Source organism: Miscanthus floridulus, chromosome 4 (genome assembly GCF_019320115.1).
Source record: "Miscanthus floridulus cultivar M001 chromosome 4, ASM1932011v1, whole genome shotgun sequence".
Classification (NCBI taxonomy): domain Eukaryota; kingdom Viridiplantae; phylum Streptophyta; class Magnoliopsida; order Poales; family Poaceae; genus Miscanthus; species Miscanthus floridulus.
The window spans coordinates 36,607,762-36,626,772 of record NC_089583.1 but is presented as its reverse complement, the minus strand read 5'-3'; the positions used below and the strand labels follow the sequence as shown (position 1 = coordinate 36,626,772).

Genomic DNA, 19,011 nt, shown 5'->3' with positions numbered 1-19,011 from the left:
ACCAATTATCGACACAAGAATGTGCCTCAATTCAACGGTTACGGTTTAATGGATGTTTGATATGCACATGGTTCCTCTAATGCCATGTATAGAGAATCGACAGCTCTTCATATTCGTCTGAAAAATGAAAAATAAGACTCCATCTCACCAACAACAGGAAGCTGAAAAGAGGAATAAACGAACCTATATTTCCAGCAGATGCCGAACCAATACAAGGAATTGATTTTAGGTCCATTCTCTCTTCTCTATATGTATCTTTGGACCATGTGGCAGCTTGCTCTTATCCTCTCCAGATATGCAACTTTGGTGAAACAGATGACCGCAACAGAGGGTCAATGTCTTCAATGCAGCGAGCTGTTGGATGCATGCAGATGCAGGCAAAGTCTGCCAAATATAGGTATCTAATTTGAATTCCTCAAGGGAAGTGATCTCTGGTAACCATTTTGGCAGTCCTTTGATATTCGGACAGTTCAAAAATCTCTAGCTTCCGGAGGGATCTCCATCTGCTCTCAGGCAAAGGCATCCCGTCAGCACAGTGGTCGATAGTCTACAACACTATCGAAGCGCTCAAGACTCTTCCACGATGGAGAAGACAGCCGTCTGCTGTTCCTAATCTCCATTTTGGATTATTGTGATAACGGGGTGGATGGTCCCATGATTCGTTGAAAAGATGGACATAGGTCTTCGTCTAGTCGTCTGGGACTGCCTGTGCCTGATAACACATACATGGCGCTCCTTGGGATTGATGGTTCAAACCTCAATCCAGAACAACAGTGTACCACCAAATCTTGAAGGCTTGGGAACAAATTGTCGTCGCCACCCTGCTCCTCCATATATATTTTGAACTCCTTGCCAGTTACTTCTGACAAGATCATTCTTGTGAGCTTTCTAAGGCCTTGTTTAGTTGGCGAATTTTTTTAGAAAATGGTACTGCAGCACTTGTTATTTAGCAATTAGTGTCCAATCACAGTCTAATTAGGCTTAAAAGATTCGTCTCGTGAATTTCGTCTAAACTGTGTAATTAGTTTTATTTTTTATTTATATTTAATGCTTCATACATGCGTCCAAAGATTCGATGTGACGGGAAATCTTGAAAAATTTTGTAAAATTTTGGGAACTAAACACTCTGTAAGTGGTTCCGTGCACGAAATGCAAACTTCCGACCTCTGGCTCTCTATCTGTGAAATGCGCAGCTCTTGGAGGCTCTGTAACTGATCCAGACGGAGATGTTGAAATCGCACTCTGGAGAGCTCCAATTTCACAAGGTTTGGGAGTAATGACATCCAACGAGGAAAATATGCACCATCATATCCCTTTACAGTAAGTATTTCTAGGGAACCAAAATCTAATAGTTCATCATTAAATATAGGATGCCAAAGATGTAGTTCAATAAGCTGTTGCCCACAAATTTTCTTCATAGACATATCCCTTGACCACCGAAGAACAGGGCTCTACATTTCCAAAGACAAGAATAAGAAAAAGTAAGGCATGGCCAGATAAATCGATTGATTGTTATTTTGTACACAGCAGAATATGAGACAATATACCTAATGCCAACATTAACACTTATTGCTCATCACATCTCAATAAGTTGTCATGTGCATATATAGATTACGAGCAGAGTAATCTAAAAAAAGGTGCAGAGTAATTTATTACCTCAGTTGTATCTACATTTTCAATGTGTTGTATCTAAAAAAAGCAGCATGTTTGTTTCGGCTTATTCGCTCGTATTTGGCTTATAATCCACGGCTTGAACAGTGTTTTTCTCTCACACCAAACCAGTGAGCATTACTTTCAGCCATGGCTTATAAGCCAATTCAGCCGAAACGAACAGGCTGTTGTCTTTGTCCTCTCCTGATGTGCAACGTTCGCGGAGTCTGTAGCTGCACTTCGTTAGGACCAGCTTGTCCAAAGCAGTGAGGTTTTGAATGGATTCGGGCAATAGCTCGAGTTTGGCAGCATGTACACTCAGCTCACGCAGCGAGGTGAGTTCTCCAAGCCATTCCGGTAGAGCAGAAAAATTCCAACATTCTAGTATCTCTAGTTTCATAAGGTTGTGGTAGCTTCGGATGCTTTCTGGCAAGGTGATAAGGTCGATGCAGGAATGAAAACTCAGTTGTTCCAGATTAACACAGTAATGAAGAAGTCTGGAAATATCAGAAGAAAAGCCGCAGTTCCTTAACGACAAGTCCAATAATGCCAAATTAGAACTACCAGTGTATCTCTCAGATGATAGAGTACATCGCTGCTTCTTTCTATGATACAGCTCCGGCTTCCTGGGAAAGCTGGGACAAACCTCAGCCTGGGGCAGTTTCTAATGGTAAGTACTTGGAGATTAGGAAATAATATTTCATCTCCATGGCTTCCCTGAAGCTTCTTCTGCTCATCATCAGGAGTTGATAGTGTGGTCATCCACTCCTCCAGGTTATCCATACTCGCAAGCATAAGTTCTCTCAGTTCCCTAAATGCCCTGTCAGCCGCATATATATCACCACCCACATTTCTGACGCTAGGCATATTTGAGATGCGAAGCACTTGTAAGTTTGCTAGTTGGCCTAATGAAGGGATATGTTCGCAGCATAAATGTCAGAAAGCTCAACTTTCACAAGATTTGGAAGGAAATAGCTTATATTCGTTACCCAGGAACAAAATGTGTCACCCCTATAGCCTTGTATTTCAAGTGTTTCTAGGTTCCTATGAGGCTGGAGTTTCTGGAGAACCACAGTGTCATTGACTATGCTTGAATCCTGTGGTAGACTGCTGCTTGACCTAGACCACATCAAAATCAGTGACTGAAGTTGCCGATACTGGGCCAACTCCCTGCATTCGCTTACTTCCTCTACTGTCTCAATACGCTCAAGATTTTGGATCATTAGCGACTGAATTTCATTATCAAGATACTGATACAGAAGAGAGAAGTTACTGGAGCAACTGGTGTTGGAACCAGCGGCCAAGTGTAGGCGGATACCAACCCTGTCCAGCCACCCTTGCCTCGGTCTCACAGTAAAAAGAGCCGCCTGCACCGTACCACGTTCCCTGTCCCAAAGTAACTGTTGGCCGTTCACTTAATTAGATCGATGGCTATGATCATCTATTACTTGCTAAGAGATAATATATGAAATATATATTTATTTAAATTTTTAATTTTGGAAAGATAGGACAAATAAGAAAAGGTTTAGACATAAAGAACACTTTTTTAGATCTAATTGATGCATACATGATCTTTTGGATATGGTAAACTTTTTTTATTTTTTGTAACTTTGGATATGACATAATTTAATTAACATAAACTATCTATTTTTATGCAAGTACATTTTTCAACCTCCAACTCGCATTGAAGTTCGATTTTCAATCTTCAACTATGAAACCGAGTAACAGACACCGTCCAACTGTCAAAACCGGACACATTTGGTCCTCCGCTGGTTTCAAAAGCGGTTTCTATTTTCTAATAGTAATAAAATCTGGTTCGATCTCTAGAAGTTCGTAATTAATTTATTTTAAATTATAAAAATATGAAACTAGTTCATGTTTTCTTCTAAAAATGTTATATATATATTGTTGCTATATTTAAAATTGTTCTAAATTTCGCACAGAATTAATGTAGACAGTAGCATTGCTATCCCTCGCCGGCATTTATTTGAGATGAAACTAGTACTTTTTGTCTAAAAATGTTCCCTACTTGTTTATGGTCTATATATAGGTATCTAGAATTGGTTTATTTACGTTCCTATTGCTTTATTGCTCATTGTCACACTTGTTATTTATTTAAAACAAGTAAGATCTAAACAATTTTAAATATAGCATCAACATATATATATAATATTTTTAGAAGAAAGCATGAACTAGTTTCATATTTTTATAATTTAAAATAAATTAATTATGAATTTCTAGAGATAGAACCAGATTTTTATTATTATTAGAAAATAGAAAATCGCTTTTGAAGCAGGCCGAGGACCAAATTTGTTCGATTTTGATAGTTGAAGGGTGTCTGTTACCCGGTTTCATAATTGAAGGTTGAAAATCGAATTTCAATGCGAGTTGGAGGTTGAAAAATATACTTTACCCTTTAATTAACATAAACTATCTATTTTTATGCAAGTAACATACGTCTTCACTTTATGTAACAATTTACGTGCTCAACATACGTGACAACTACGTGTGTTATTTAAAGTTCCTATTAATTATATAATCTAGTTTTATTCAAGTTAGTATAATATACACACTCGATTATGTAATATGTTAGCGTGTATCATAAATTTACCGCTCAATTAATAGGTTGTATATATGTAACGAATTTTTGTATAACTCAATAAAATGTGTTAGCTGTTGTATATACGATGAACTTGCTAAATCCTTTTATGGCACGCATGACATGCGTGGATCCACCGTCCTTATCCGCATGTAAATACAGGCCCTGTTCGTTTTGCTAAAAAATCATGGCTGAAAGTACTATTCACTAATTTGTTATGAAATAAAAACACTGTCTATTCACTAAAATAGTACGGCTCATAAAACAAGCAGAACAGACCCATACAAAAGGAAAAGCTGCGCAATGAACAAGAAAGGGGCCACACGGCCGGCGGCAACTTCCGTCTCTCACGTGCATGAGGGGATTTAAAAGATTTTATTTTTATTTTCTCTTTTTTCTAGGTTAATTAATTAATTAAAAATCTAAAAACTCAATGGTTCAGATTTTTATGAGGTATTTACCTCCTATAGTAAGTAAAAGGGGTACGGTAGATTACCCCACAAATATTAATTAAGAGCTAAAGTCAAATGGCACGTTTGGGGACGTATAGCAATTAACTTCGTGTATGGCAGTTTTTAAGGTAAAGTGGATTGTTTTTCTTAATTTGGTGGAGTTGCTTTTAGATCTTTCTCGAATTCTAAGAAAAAGGGCTTTACTTAAAAAAAAAGAAATAGCGGCAACTTACCTGCCTCGCACGTGGACAGCGCCACCACCTTTTGTTTCAGCGACAGCCATGAGATTGGAGCCGACCCGAGGAAGATGAGCACGCCAGAGGTGCTCTGCCGTCCGTCGATGTCCCCCGCCATGTCTACGTCGCTGAATACAGTGAGCTACAGCCTACTTCCGTCGTCCCCTTTGACGTAGCGCAGCAGCCGCTTCACCGCAGCCCAGTGATCTTCTCGGAGATCCTCCATGAAGCGGCTGGCGTAGCCCACGGCGAACACAATGTCCGGCCTCGTGTGGACTAGGTAGCGCAGACCGCCGACGATGCTCCGGTAGAGTGTTGCATCTACTTTCGCCGTGGTACTGGCCTTCGTCAGCTTCAGCCGCTCCTCCATCGGAGTCACGCGCGGCTTGCACTCAGCCATGCCGCTTCGCTCCAACAGCTTTGAGGCGTGCGCGCTTTGATCAAGCGTGAGCGCCTTCTTCCCCTGTCTCAATTCGATGCCGAGGTAGGAGAGCGCGCCGAGATCGCCATCTCGCGCTTTAAGCTATCGATGTCCTCCGCACACGCGCCATTGACAATCAAGTCGTCCACATACACACCGATGATGAGCTCCTCCTTCCCCATCGCTGCGTGTAGAGCACATGCTCAGTTGTGCACCGCGTGAACCCAAGCTCGCCTAGCATTGCGTCAAGCTTGGCGTTCCATGCTTGCGGTGCCTACCGCAGCCCGTAGAGCGCCTTGCGCAGTTGGAGCACCCTGTGCTCCGCTCCCTTATCGGCGAAACCCGGAGGTTGCCTGACGAAGACCGTCTCCGCCAGCTCGCCGTTGAGGAAGGCCGATTTTATGTCCAGGTGATGGACACGCCAGTCCTTCGCTGCTGCCAAAGCCAGCAGCAGTCGGATAGACTCCATGCACGCTACCGGCGAAAAACTTCCTCGAAGTCGATGCCCTCATGTTGGACAAAGCCTCGGGCGACGAGGCACGCCTTGTGCTTGACAATGGCGCCGTGCTCGTCCCGCTTGACCTTGTACACCCACTTCAGGCCGATCGGACGGCATCCTGGAGGTGGATCGATGAGCTCCCAAATCTCGTTTTCCTCAATCACCTTCATCTCCTCCAACATCGCCCGTCGCTAATTTGCATCGCGCTCGACCAGCGTGAACGTGGGTGGTTCCTCTGCACTGACGATAAGCAGCTCTGGGTCATTGAGCAGCCGACCCGCCAGGCCTGAGGACCCTGTGCCACCGACGATGTCATCCAGCCCACGGAACCGCACCTCACCGTCGTGGAAGGCATCCACGAACTCGGTGATGTCGCTTGGAGGTGAGGCAAACTCGATCGGCATCGATGGAGTCCCCTATTTTCGCCGGAGTGGTTGGCACAGCACCTGGAGTGCTCAGCACCCCGGTTGCAGTGCTCGGCACTACTTCTGGACCGCTCGTCACCACTCCTGGCGTGGTCGGCACACTGCAGGAGTGCTCGACACCAGTCTTAGAGTGGTCGGCACCACTGCAAGACCTCTCGGCTCCGCTACAGGAGCGTTCGGCACCCGTCCTGGAGTGGTCGGCATCACTACAGGACCGCTCGGCACTACTCCTAGAGTGCTCAGCACTCCTCCCGGAGTGCTCGGCACCACCCTAGGAGTGCTCGACTCTGTTGCTGGTGTGATCGGCACCTCCTCTCCAGCGTCTCCACCACCGTGGATGACCAAAGTGCTCAACGACGAAGGTGCTGGTGAAGCCACCAGCTTCGCCCATGCCTGAACTGTCCTAGTCCCAGGCCGCCTTCTCGTCGAACATGACATCGCACGAGACAACCACCTTGTCTCCGCATGGGTCGTAGAGCCGGTACACCTTGGTACCTTCCTCGTAGCCCAAGAGCACCATCGGTGTGCTCCTATCCTCCAGCTTGGTGAGGACCGGTTTTGTCTTATTGACGTGGCCGATGCAGCCGAATGTCTAGAGGAAGGATACGCTCGGCTTGCACCCATATCAAGCTTCAAATGGCGTCACACCTTCAGGGCCTTTGTGGGCACGCGGTTGAGGATGAACACCGTTGTGGTCACCGCCTCACCCAGAACCTTGCTGGCATGCTCTTGGCCTTCATCATGGATCGAGCCATGTCGACCATCGTCTGGTTCCACTGCTCCACCACGCCATTCTGCTGTGGCGAGTACGGTGCGGTGTGGTGTCGCACCACACCCTGATCCACGCAGTATGCAGCGAACTCGACCGAAGTGAATTCACCATCACGATTAGTCCCCAGCACGTGTAGCTTCTTGCCGCTCTCCGCCTCCGCGTGCGCCTTGAACTTCTTGATCACCTCCGCCACCTCGTCCTTGCTCGTCAGGAGTTACAGCCACATATAGCGACTGCAATTATCCACGAGTAGGAGAAAGTACCACCGACTACCGTTTGTGGCTGGCGTGATTGGCCCGCAGAGATCACCGTGGACGAGCTCGAAAGCGTCCGCCGCATGATACTTGGCCACCTTTAGGAACGGCAACCTCCTCTGCTTCCTGGCCAGGCAGCTGTCACACAGCTCGCCTGCATGCTTGATGTGGGACAGTTGTGCACAGAACGTCACCATCAGGAGAGTGGCCTCATCATCCTTATCAGCCTACGCTAAATGAGCATCAGTCTTATTCTTCTACTTGCGATTTGGGCACTACTTTGTCCAATGGCCCGTCTTCCCGCAGCGCCAGCAAGCGTTGGGGTCGATCTTCTTCTTCTCCGAAGAAGCCTTGTCGAAGCGCTTGCCATCGCCACCGCGGCTGGAGGAGGCTTCCCCGAACTTTTGGGCAGCCCACTCCTCTTCTGTCAGCAGCAGCTTGCCGCTGTCCGTCGTTGCAGTGGCCTGCTCCATGCGCTCGTCCACCGCCCACAGACGGCCTGTCACATCCTCAATGGTGAGGGTGGACAAGTCCTGCGTCGTCTCTATGGAGAGAGCGATCTGGATGTAACTCACCGGCACAGAGTGGAGGTACTTGAAGGCCGCCTCTTCTTCGTCGATGGTGACGTCATGGCTCCTCGGCTTGCTGATGAGTGACTGCAGGCAAAGAGAGAAGTCCTCCACCGACTTATCATCCTTGAACTTGATGTTGGCGTACTACTGCTTCAGCAGTTGGGCCGTCACCTTCTTTGCATGGTCGGAGCCGACGCGCATCGCTGCAATGGCCTCACACGCCTTCTTAGTAGAGTTCTTCGCCCCCAATGGCTCCCTGTACTCCGCTGACACAGCAGTGAGGATAGCCTCCAACGTTGACATGTCGTCTTCTTCATTGTCGGTGCCCTTGTCAATGGCATTCCAGAATCGTCGGGCTCTGAGCTTGACCTTCATGGTCATCACCCACTCGCCATAGTTGGTGCGAGTCAGCGTCGGCCAACTGGTGCCACTGACCTCCCGCACCGTACGCACGATGACCTCCTGTCGTGGCTGGGCAGCCACAGCAACGTCGCTGCTGTCGCCCATCTCCAAACCGTCTGTCATTGCTAGCGATTAGTCCAGCGACGGTACTTGTATGGCTCCGATACCACTTGTTGGTCCTGAGATCTCCCACACGGGTGAGCCGACCACTCACCGTCGTTCTCAACCACACACTATGGCTAGAGGTAGAAGAGAGAGGAAGAACAGAGCGCGCACACACACAGCACAAGCACCAGCGTTGGCCGAAGCTCTGCAGAGGAGATGGCAAAACTGAACTCGCTCTCTTTACTGAGTTGCAGTAGGAAACTATATATACAACTCTACTCATCTAATCCCAGTACACAGACATGCCAGTCTGTCATACTGCTACAGTGACTAGATGTGACAGCAGGACTGACTTTGACGCCCGCTCCTGCTGTGGCTACAGTACGGCAGGAAGCCTTTCGGCGCCTACCTCTGCCCCTGCCGCGACTACAGTACAGCAGCAGGGGAGCCCTTTCGGCGCCTGCCCCTGCCGCGTGTACAGAGGGAGAGCAACATATTACTTTACAATTCTTACATGGCCAAGCTGGGCATATTATTGATTTCCAGTTCTTGTAGATGTGGCAAATTTCCCAAGACAGGAATGTGGTCACATCCCTTGAGATTAGATAATATTATTTTCACCAGATTCGGGAGTGTATGATTTATATTGTTAATCCAATCCGGATATATTGTGCTGTTGTAGCCTTTTATGGAGAGGCATTGTAAATTCCGATGGGGCCTTAAAGTTTCGAGCATTCTAGTAGCCTTTGTTAGATGATCCTTTCCAATAGAAGACCCAATATCAGAATCAGATGAGGACCATTCAAAACTCAATACATGAAGCTGTTGCTTCCTGCCCAGTCCCACTTCCTCCGCTTCCGCCGGTGACACCACATTCTCAAGGCATTTGATGTTTAGCTCAAGCTGTGTGAGATCCAGGATCTGCTGTAGAAGCGTAATATTGCTGTGGTTGTCACCAGGTTGTATCCTTACATCAAAATTGGGCAAGGTTAGAAGGTCTACCAAGCTTGCAATGCCTTGTTCTGAGAAGAGCGTGAACCCTCCAACTGACAGGTACTTAAGACAAACCAAATGTTGGGTGACGATATCCTCTTGCATCATGCCTAGCTCTAGTTCTCTGCTGGGATCTTCTGAACTCTCTAAATTTCCCGCAGAGGTTCCAGGATCTTCAGAATAAGCTTTTGCACCGATCCCAGAGAGATTTAGGTACTCCAACTTACCAAATTTCCAGCACGGAATCAAATTTAGAAAGTTCTGAATTCGCGAACAACCTGATAGATTTAAACACCGGAGCTCACAAAGACTGGTACAGGAATTGGGAAGGGCAGCCAAATTAGTACAATCTGATAAGTCCAAAATCTCCAACATCAGGCAGCCAGCATCAGCATCCTTCCCGCAAAATTCAGGAAGAATTTCAAGAGAGGTACAACCAGACAAATTCAAGACTAGAAGCTTCTTCATGTACATAAATAACCCACTAGGCAGTAGTTTCAACTGGTGGCAGAAGGACATATTCAGATGTATAATATTTGCAAGGTCAGTGAAAGAATCAGGCAGCCCGTGAAGTTTGTAACAATGCAATAGGTTCAGAAATGAAAGATTCTGAAGGCCACCAAACTTTGAAGGCAGCATTTGAAGCTGAGAACAATATGAAAGGTCAAGGAATGCAAGTTTCCGAAGCTCCCCAAACTCTTCAGGCAGCGATTGTAGGCTACCACATCTTGATACGTTCAGGTGTACTAGCTTTTTGAGTTTATGAATGTCCTGTGGCAGCTCTTTAAGATTCGAGCAGTCATGTAGGTCCAAATATTGTAGGTTGACAAATTCAAAAATATAACTAGGAAGTTCAGAAGGGCAGGCCTGGTGCAAGCGGTAGAGTCTTATCGCCTATAACCGGAAGGTTCCGGGTTCGAGTCGCGGTCTTCTCGCATTGCACAGGCGAGGGTACGGCTTGCCACTGACACCCTTCCCCAGACCCCGCACAGAGCGGGAGCTCTCTGCACTGGATATGCCCTTTTTTTATAATCGGGAAGTTCAACAAGGCAGGTATTTTCAGAAATATTCAATGCTTGTAAACCATGCAATAGCTCAGGGACTTAGGTAGAAGGCCAGTTTGAATTCCAGATATATTTAAGAACTTCAACAATCTCATATTGACGATATAAGCAGGTAGATCAGCAATAGTAGTACATGCACTCAAATCCAGCACACGTAAGAACTCGGCTCCCATCAAAGACCTTGCTGTGTTAGGTATACACCAATAATCTGGGGATGCATCACATAAGTTCGAGAGCAACATGTATCGACAGTTGTCTGTAATTCCAAGAGGATTTTGTTGCCTGTTAGTGTCAAAGGTAATCAGCCCGTTCGGCTGATACATTTTTTTTTACTATGTACTAGTTTGTTTCGGCTGGTTTTAGATGATTTAATAGTGTTCTGTGAAAAAGAATAAGCTGAGAGAAGCAAGCCGAACACGCCCATTGACTTCGTCATCCGCAACTAATCTTGCAAGCTCATGAACCAAATCATGCATCTGGAATAACACACCTCGAGGTTTGCTATATCTTGCAAATGGCTAAAAAGTGAAATTGTACCAATGTTAGTCAACTACCTTCTACAGTTTAGACATATATTAACCAGCATATATGAACAACAACAATAACAAAGCCTTTAAGTCCCAAATAAGTTGGGGTAGACTAGAGTTAAAACCTAGCAGAAGCAATCAAGGTTCAGGCACGTGAATAGCTGTCTTGCAAGCACTCCAATCTAAGGCTAAGTCTTTAGGTATATTCTATCCTTTCAAGTCTCATTTTATTACCTCTACCCAAGTCAACTTCGGTCTTCCTCTGCCTCTCTTCACGTTACTATCCTGGCTTAGGATTCCACTACGCACCGGTGCCTCTGAAGGTCTCCGTTGAACATGTACAAACCATCTCAACTGGTGTTGGACAAGCTTTTCTTTAATTGGTGCTACCCCTAATCTATCACGTATATCATCGTTCCGAACTCGATCCCTTCGTGTATGCAAATCCAACGCAACATACGCATTTCCGCGACACTTATCTGTTGAACATGTCGTCTTTTCGTAGGCCAACATTCTGCACCATACAACATAGCAGGTCTAATCGTCGTCCTATAAAACTTACCTTTTAACTTTTGTGGTACCCTTTTGTCACATAGGACACCAGATGCTTGGCGCCACTTCATCCACCCTGCTTTGATTCTATGGCCAACATCTTCATCAATATCCCCGTCTCTCTGTAGCATTGATCCTAAATATCGAAAGGTATCCTTCCTAGGCACTACTTGACCTTCCAAACTAATATCTTCCTCCTCCCGAGTAGTAGCACCGAAGTCATATTTCATATACTCAGTTTTAGTTCTACTGAGTCTAAAACCTTTGGACTCCAAAGTCTTCCGCCATAACTCTAGTTTCTGATTCACTCCTGTCCGGCTTTCATCAACTAGCACTGCATCGTTCATGAAAAGCATACACCAAGGGATGTCCCCTTGTATGTCCCTTGTGACCTCATCCATCACTAAGGCAAACAAATAAGGGCTCAAAGCTGACCCTTAATGTAGTCCTATCCTAATCGGGAAGTTATCCGTGTCTCCATCACTTGTTCGAATTCTAGTCACAACATTGTTGTACATGTCCTTAATGAGCCCGACGTATTTCGTTGGGACTTTATGTTTGTCCAAAGCCCACCACATAACATTCATTGGTATTTTATTATAACCCTTCTCCAAGTCAATAAAAACCATGTGTAGGTCCTTCTTCTTCTCCATATACCGCTCCATAACTTGTCTTATTAAGAAAATTGCTTCCATGGTTGACCTTCCGAGCACGAAATCAAATTGGTTCATAGAGACCCACGTTATTGCTCTCAAGCGATGCTCGATAACTCTCTCCCATAGCTTCATAGTATGGCTCTTTAACTTAATTCCCCGGTAATTAGTACAACTTTGAATATCCCCTTTATTCTTGTAGATCGGTACCAATATACTTCTCCTCCACTCATCAGGCATCTTGTTCGATCGAAAAATATGGTTGAACAGCTTGGTTAGCCATACTATAGTTATGTCCCCAAGACATCTCCACACCTCGATTGGGATACCATCTGGTCCCATCGCCTTGCCTCCTTTCATCCTTTTCAACACCTCTCTGACCTCAGATTCATGGATTCTCCACACAAAGCGCCTATTGGTGTCATCAAAAGAGTCATCCAACTGAAAGGTTGTGTCCATATTCTCACCATTGAACAATTTGTCAAAATACTCTTGCCATTGATGTCGGATCTCATCCTCCTTCACCAAAAGATGCTCACTTTCATTCTTAATGCACTTAACTTGGTTGAAGTCCCTTGTCTTTCTCTCACGAACCCTAACCATCCTATAAATGTCCTTCTCTCATTCCTTCATACTCAAATGTTGGTAAAGATCCTCGTACGTTCTACCCTTTGTCACACTTACAGCTCGCTTTGCAGTCTTCTTTGCCACCTTATATTTCTCTATGTTGTCCACACTCCTGTCATGGTACAAGCGTCTATAGCATTCTTTCTTCTCCTTAATAGCCCTTTGGACTTTCTCATTCCACCACCAAGTATCATTAGCCTCGTCTCCACTTCCTTTGGTTACTCCACACACCTCTGAGGCCACCTTCCGAATGTTGGTTGCCATCTTCTCCCATATGTTGTTTATGTCCTCTTCTTCCTTCTAAGAGTCCTCTTTGATAACTCTTTCCCTGAATACCGCTGACGTCTCCCCTTTCAGTTTCCACCACTTTGTTCTTTCAATATTAGCTTGTTTATCCCTACGAGCACACACCTAAAAATGAAAGTCTGTCATCAAAAGCTTATGTTGAGAAACAACACACTCCCCTGGTATCACCTTGCAACCTAAGCATGCTCGTTTGTCCTTTCTTCTTGCGAGGACAAAGTCAATATGGCTAAATTGTTGTCTGCTACTGAAGGTCACTATATGAGATTCTCTCTTTCTAAAGAAAGTGTTGGCTATCATCAGGTCAAAAGCTACCGCGAAGTCCAGAACTTCCCCCCTCCTGATTCCTACTACCATACCCAAAACCTCCATGAACTGCCTCGAAACCTACACTTGTAGTACCTACATGCCCATTAAAATCTCCTCCTATAAAAAGCTTCTCACTACTAGGTACAGCTCTATCATGCCATCTAAGTTTTTCCAGAACTGTCTCTTAGCACTCTCGTCGAGGCCTACTTGGGGGGCATACGCACTAATTACGTTCAAGACCATATCACCAACGACAAGCTTAACTAAGATAATCCTATCTCCTTGCCTTCTCACTCCCACCACACCATTCTTGAGGCTCTTATCAATCAAAACTCCTACTCCATTTCTATTCGCGACTGCTCCTATAAACAAATGCATTGAAGGCATTGTGGCCAATTCTGAAGAAACACATTGCAATTAACTGTGAGATTGGCATTTACCTTCCCAATGGCAGCAGTAGTGTTTCCAGTAGCACCAAGAGCATCAGTTCTCTCACAGACTCTGAGGCTCATTCCAGCCATTTTTGCGGTTCCTCCAGCGTTGTCAATGGCAAGGCCAGTAGCGATTGTGCCGAGCATTCCAAGAGCAGCCACAACAACACTGTACATGGCGGCAAGGCTGAAGCTGAGGAAAATACTAAAAGCAATAGCAAAATAGGGATAATGAAGGATTTATATCATACTGAAATTTGACTTATGCTGATGTTTATGCTGAAATATTGTGAGAGAAAAACATTATTCAATGGCTAAAAAATACGAATACGACGGACATTAGCAGCTCCGGTTCTACAGGAGTTAGCAACATCCCGTACTGGACTGCAGAAGGAAATTCAAAACTCGATCCGCAGTGGCTAGACAGCCCCGGGTATTCCTACTTAAGAAGAAGATCTTCTCACACAGATCGAGAAAACCTCCGAACCACTGCCTCACCCATACACAGCGGCACCACAACTCCATAAGATGAGCTGGCCATGGACCTGTGCTTTGGATGTGAGGCAGACAAGTGAGTTTTTTTCCCTTGATCGCTGCAGCCGAAGCCATAAATAAAGAGCGAGTCCCTTGGGACTCGAACTCTAACCACCCCAACGGGAGGTCTGCGAAAGAAATTCATGTAGTCAGATGCTTGAAGCAATATATAAATTGGAGCCCACTAATAAATATGATCGAAATTGTATGCATATGTACGCATTGCTCATGTAATACTCCGTAACAAATCCAATAACTATAGTCCTTCCTAAAGATCAACTGCCACTCAAGCCAGCGGGTAGTCCAAGTAGGCCCAGGACTACCCTGCAATTTGGGCCAAAATTCTTTTTCTACTCTGTAGAGCCCATGAAAATTTGGCCCAAACACCCACACCCAGTCACTCTAGTCTCAGCCCAGGCGAACGGAAGCCACGCGACCGAGTCTGCAACCCCCATCCCCTCCTCGAGTCCCCGACCTCGATGCGACTCCCGCCACCCCCGGCCCTGCTTGGTAGCCCGCCCCACCCTGCCTCACGCCCGCCCCACGCCCGCGGCCTCGTCGGGCATGTCAAGCCACCGCTCGACAGGCGCCGGCGCCAAGCAGCTAGCACAGCGGCCACGACCGTCCAGTGCGCTACTGGCTGACCTGGCCGGCTGGCCCTTGCGGGCTGCGGCCCTGCCCCACGGTGACCGGTGGGCTAGCAATTGACTAGTGAGTGCTTCTGTTCCTAATTTCCATACCCCATGGGTTTGATTGGAGAACAGAGAATGGAGATTGGACTGTAAAGGCTTAGGGATTGTGGATTTGTGAGCCTAGAATTGAATGGAATTTGTTGTGATTTTTCAAGAAGTTGAGGCATGAAGAAATCGAATATTGCATTTCTTTTTCAGAAAGAAACATGAGGCGAAAAAAAGTTGCTCTAGGTGTAAGTTTTTCCCATTTTTTTTTCAATTTGGCCCTTTTTTGAAGAAAATTTATGTTTGGCCCCCTAGGTAACATAAACTGATGTTTGGACCCTGGGGGTCGACGCCAGAACACATGGCTCCAAGGTAACATGTCTCGGCGCTACTACCTATGGCACTGAGGTGCATGGCCGTGCACAGCATGGCAACCGAGGTGGTGCTGATGTGGTAGGTACTTTGGAGCCACGGATCTTGGTGTCAAGTTCAGAGCCAAGATCTGTGGTGCCGAGCTCGGAGCCACGAAGCTCGTCGCCGACCTCGGAGCCATGGATCTCGGTGCCGACCTCGGATTCAAAACCCACGCCAAGGTTTCCCTGGCCGAGGCTCCTTTCATTTCTTCCTCCTTGTTCTCAGGTTTTTGCTCTCCCCAAACCCCCCAATCTCTTGAATGGAGCAATTTGACCTTGGAAAGTTGGATTTGATCCATAGATCTTCGAGAGCAAGGTATGTTCTCTCCCCTCCTCATTTTTATGCATTAGTTTGGTATATATTACGTGTATTTTGCAACCCTAAATACGTTAGTACTTATTGTTTGAAGTGATTATTAATTTTTTGTATTATGTAATGGTAGGATGCCAAGGCGTGGTAAAGCTAGTAAACCAAGGTAATCTCTATCAATCGTGTTATATTATTGGTTCATTTTGTGCAACAAATGGAAAACCCTAGGTTTAGGGTTTAATGGTCATTACTTTTGGTTCTTAGAACGAAATTGGTTCATTTGTAGTTATGGCCGGATGATCGGAAATGCATTCTACCCATTGCCTCTACCTAGTGGTGTTCCAATGCCCATGTGCTTTTGCGGTGATCCTTGCAAGGCAGCGAAGTCCGATGAAGAGGACACGTATAGGCAGAGGTATTGGATGTGTGCCAATTTTGCCTTTGAGTCTACACTTCGTCAGTGCGGCATTAACAAGATGGTGGGAAATTGATGTTGTGTAATAATTATTTTGTGTCATATGAAGTCATGCATAGTTTATTTGGTGTGTAACATTTGAATGTATTGCAGACCCCTCCACCGCTCTGTGATTTTGAGTAGTGGATCGACACTAAGATCAAGCCGAAAGACAAGGAGTGGATGCAGAAACTCTTGCCATGGGAGACAGAGGACAAGGAGTTGATCGAGAGGAGACGCAAAGAGGTGGCTGCAGAAAAGGAGCACAAGGAAGAGGAGGAAAGGAGGCGTGTTGCTACATATAAGGAGGAGAGGGAGAAGAAGCTTGAGCGTGCATGCCGAGTGAAAGCAATGATGGAGGAGAATCCCGATGCCCTAAGGAAGGGAAAGTGGCCTCGTTGTACTCAGTAGTCTCTATGACTTGCTAGTTGTATGGTTTATTCATGAACAATATTGTCTAGTTTTGGACTTTTCACTATGTTGTCATGTACTGCACTTTAATTATGGATGTACTTAGGCTATTTACTGCGTTATTTAGTTTGTCGTCATGTACTTCTATTATCATTGTGTTGTTCAATGTGCCCTAGTTTTGGACTTTTCATTGTGTTGTTGTTTTCATTATTTGTGGTCATAATATTTAGTTTAATATTGCAGAGGTAGTGAAATGAGTTCACATACTGCAAATAAAACATAACGAACTAGTGCATTACATAATTTGACACGCACAACACATAAAATGGCATGTGAGAACATGTGCCAAACTAGGGTATAGTGGTCCTCAACTAAACCTAACATGCCTTAGGTGATTGAAGTGAACAACAAGCACATGAAAGGGCATATGAGAACATGTACCAAACAAGGGTACATAGATCCTTCGACTAAACCTAACATGCCTTAGGTAATTAAAGGAAACAACAAGCACATGGATCTGGCATGTGAATAAGATAGGTTCCTCCTAGTAGTGTGGCCACATAGCAAATTGTGTTGCACCTTCTCCATAGTATCATCCCATTGTTGGTGGTGGTGGCAGCAGAGTCCCCTTGTTCTTGTGATTAGGGCAGGTGCAATATGGATCATTGCAGAGTGCTTCCTGTGAACTGGCACCATTGTTGTTGTTGTCGTCTTTGTTATCCTTGTAACTGCTGCTAACTTCCCTTTCTAGCTCGAAGATACGATCCTATAGGTAGTAGATGTACTGCTGATGCAGATAAATTGGATGAGGATCGACCCACCTAGTGAACCCATAGTTTTCTTCAGACACGGAAGACTGCAATAAGTATATCATGTAAGTTGTAGTGCAATCGAGAAACATATTTAACAAACAAATAGTAATAGTAAGTACCCATGCTCACGGGCATTTAAAGAAGCAATGGCCTCCATCGATCCCCTCGGTGAACATCTACACTAAGCAGTCCTCATCATGCATGCATTTGGGTCAATCTTCTTTTTGGTTATCGTATACTCTGAGAGGGCACTCTGGTGAAATCACTCTTGCTCTCAGGGAAAACTGATCAACTGGTTCCTCAAAGGAATCAGGACCAAGAGACCCCTCCCACACTATGGGAGTTCCCTTCGTCCCCCCCCCCCTTTCCACTCCACTGCCAAAACCCTTTCCTCTAGACAACCCTCTAAACATTCGTACTCCAACAAAAGCAAATACTAGTTTTGGTTTTGGTTAGCAATGCATCCCGCAACGCATATACATAGGCAGAGGCAGGTTTACTAGCCGTTGTATTGTGTTGTAACTGTTTCTGGAAAGCCTACTTAGAATCACTAAAAAGTCTACATCGAAGGACACTGGAAAGCCTAGATTCCTTGACTAAAAAGCCTATTCGAATTCATACTTCAATCACTGTTTCAAGGCAGACTGAAAAGCCTATTTCAAAGCTCAACTGAAAGGCTACATTCGTATGCGCAATCAATGCATCTGTATAAGTTTGTGTATGATACGACGGTGACATGATAAATCATTGTAAAGGCTAGATGCTATAGGTGTACTAAACACATGTACTTTAGGTAGAAAATTTTGGCAGAGTTTCCCCTATTTTTTGATGCAATCCATACACAAATATGACATGAATATATAACCTCAATACAACATGTTCAGATATACAAATATATACCACATTCATCTCAAACCATACACATGAACATATTAATAGTGCACACAGTCCTTAATTATAGTCCATAAAGTCCATAGTAGTCCATACAATCCATAAAAATAGTCCATATAACACATAATAGTTCAAAATAAAAGTCCATGAAGTCCATAATGACATCTACCACAAAAGCCTACTACAAAGTCTACTACAAGCCCTCAATGCCTCCTAGTCTTACTCTTACCCTTATGGCCAAGAGCGTCGGTGCCTGGAGTGAAAGGGTTAGGCGAACGGCGTCGCCTAGTGCCTACAGGTTGCGTAGGTTGAGTCAACGGAGCGCCCTTTAGCTGAGATGGTCCAAGCTCCTCATAACCATGCTCCTCATCGTCCTCGTCCTTGTCCTCGCCTCTGTGGCCCTAAAAAGTATCCATAGTGGCACAGGACGAGCTCTGGCCTCCCAAAGAAGTACCTCTGTGAGTAGAAGTACCGAGCCGTACACTCGTGTCCAAGAGTCCTATGCCTAGTGCGTGTGCCTCCATCGCCGCGCTAGTCCCACGACCTAAATGAGCAGTAGCATGGCCCAGCCGACGTGCTAACCTCTGGATTTCAAAATTTTATTAGTCACACACAATTCAACATGGTTTGCATGTCAAACTAGTGGATGTTGTTGTTAAAACT

General features: G+C 45.2%; 1 pseudogene; it reads right to left on the bottom strand.

Annotated features, from left to right (window-relative positions):
* Nucleotides 1-225: 225 nt before the first annotated feature.
* LOC136548394 (uncharacterized) overlaps nucleotides 226-19,011 on the bottom strand; it is a 45,049-nt pseudogene continuing 26,263 nt past the window's right edge.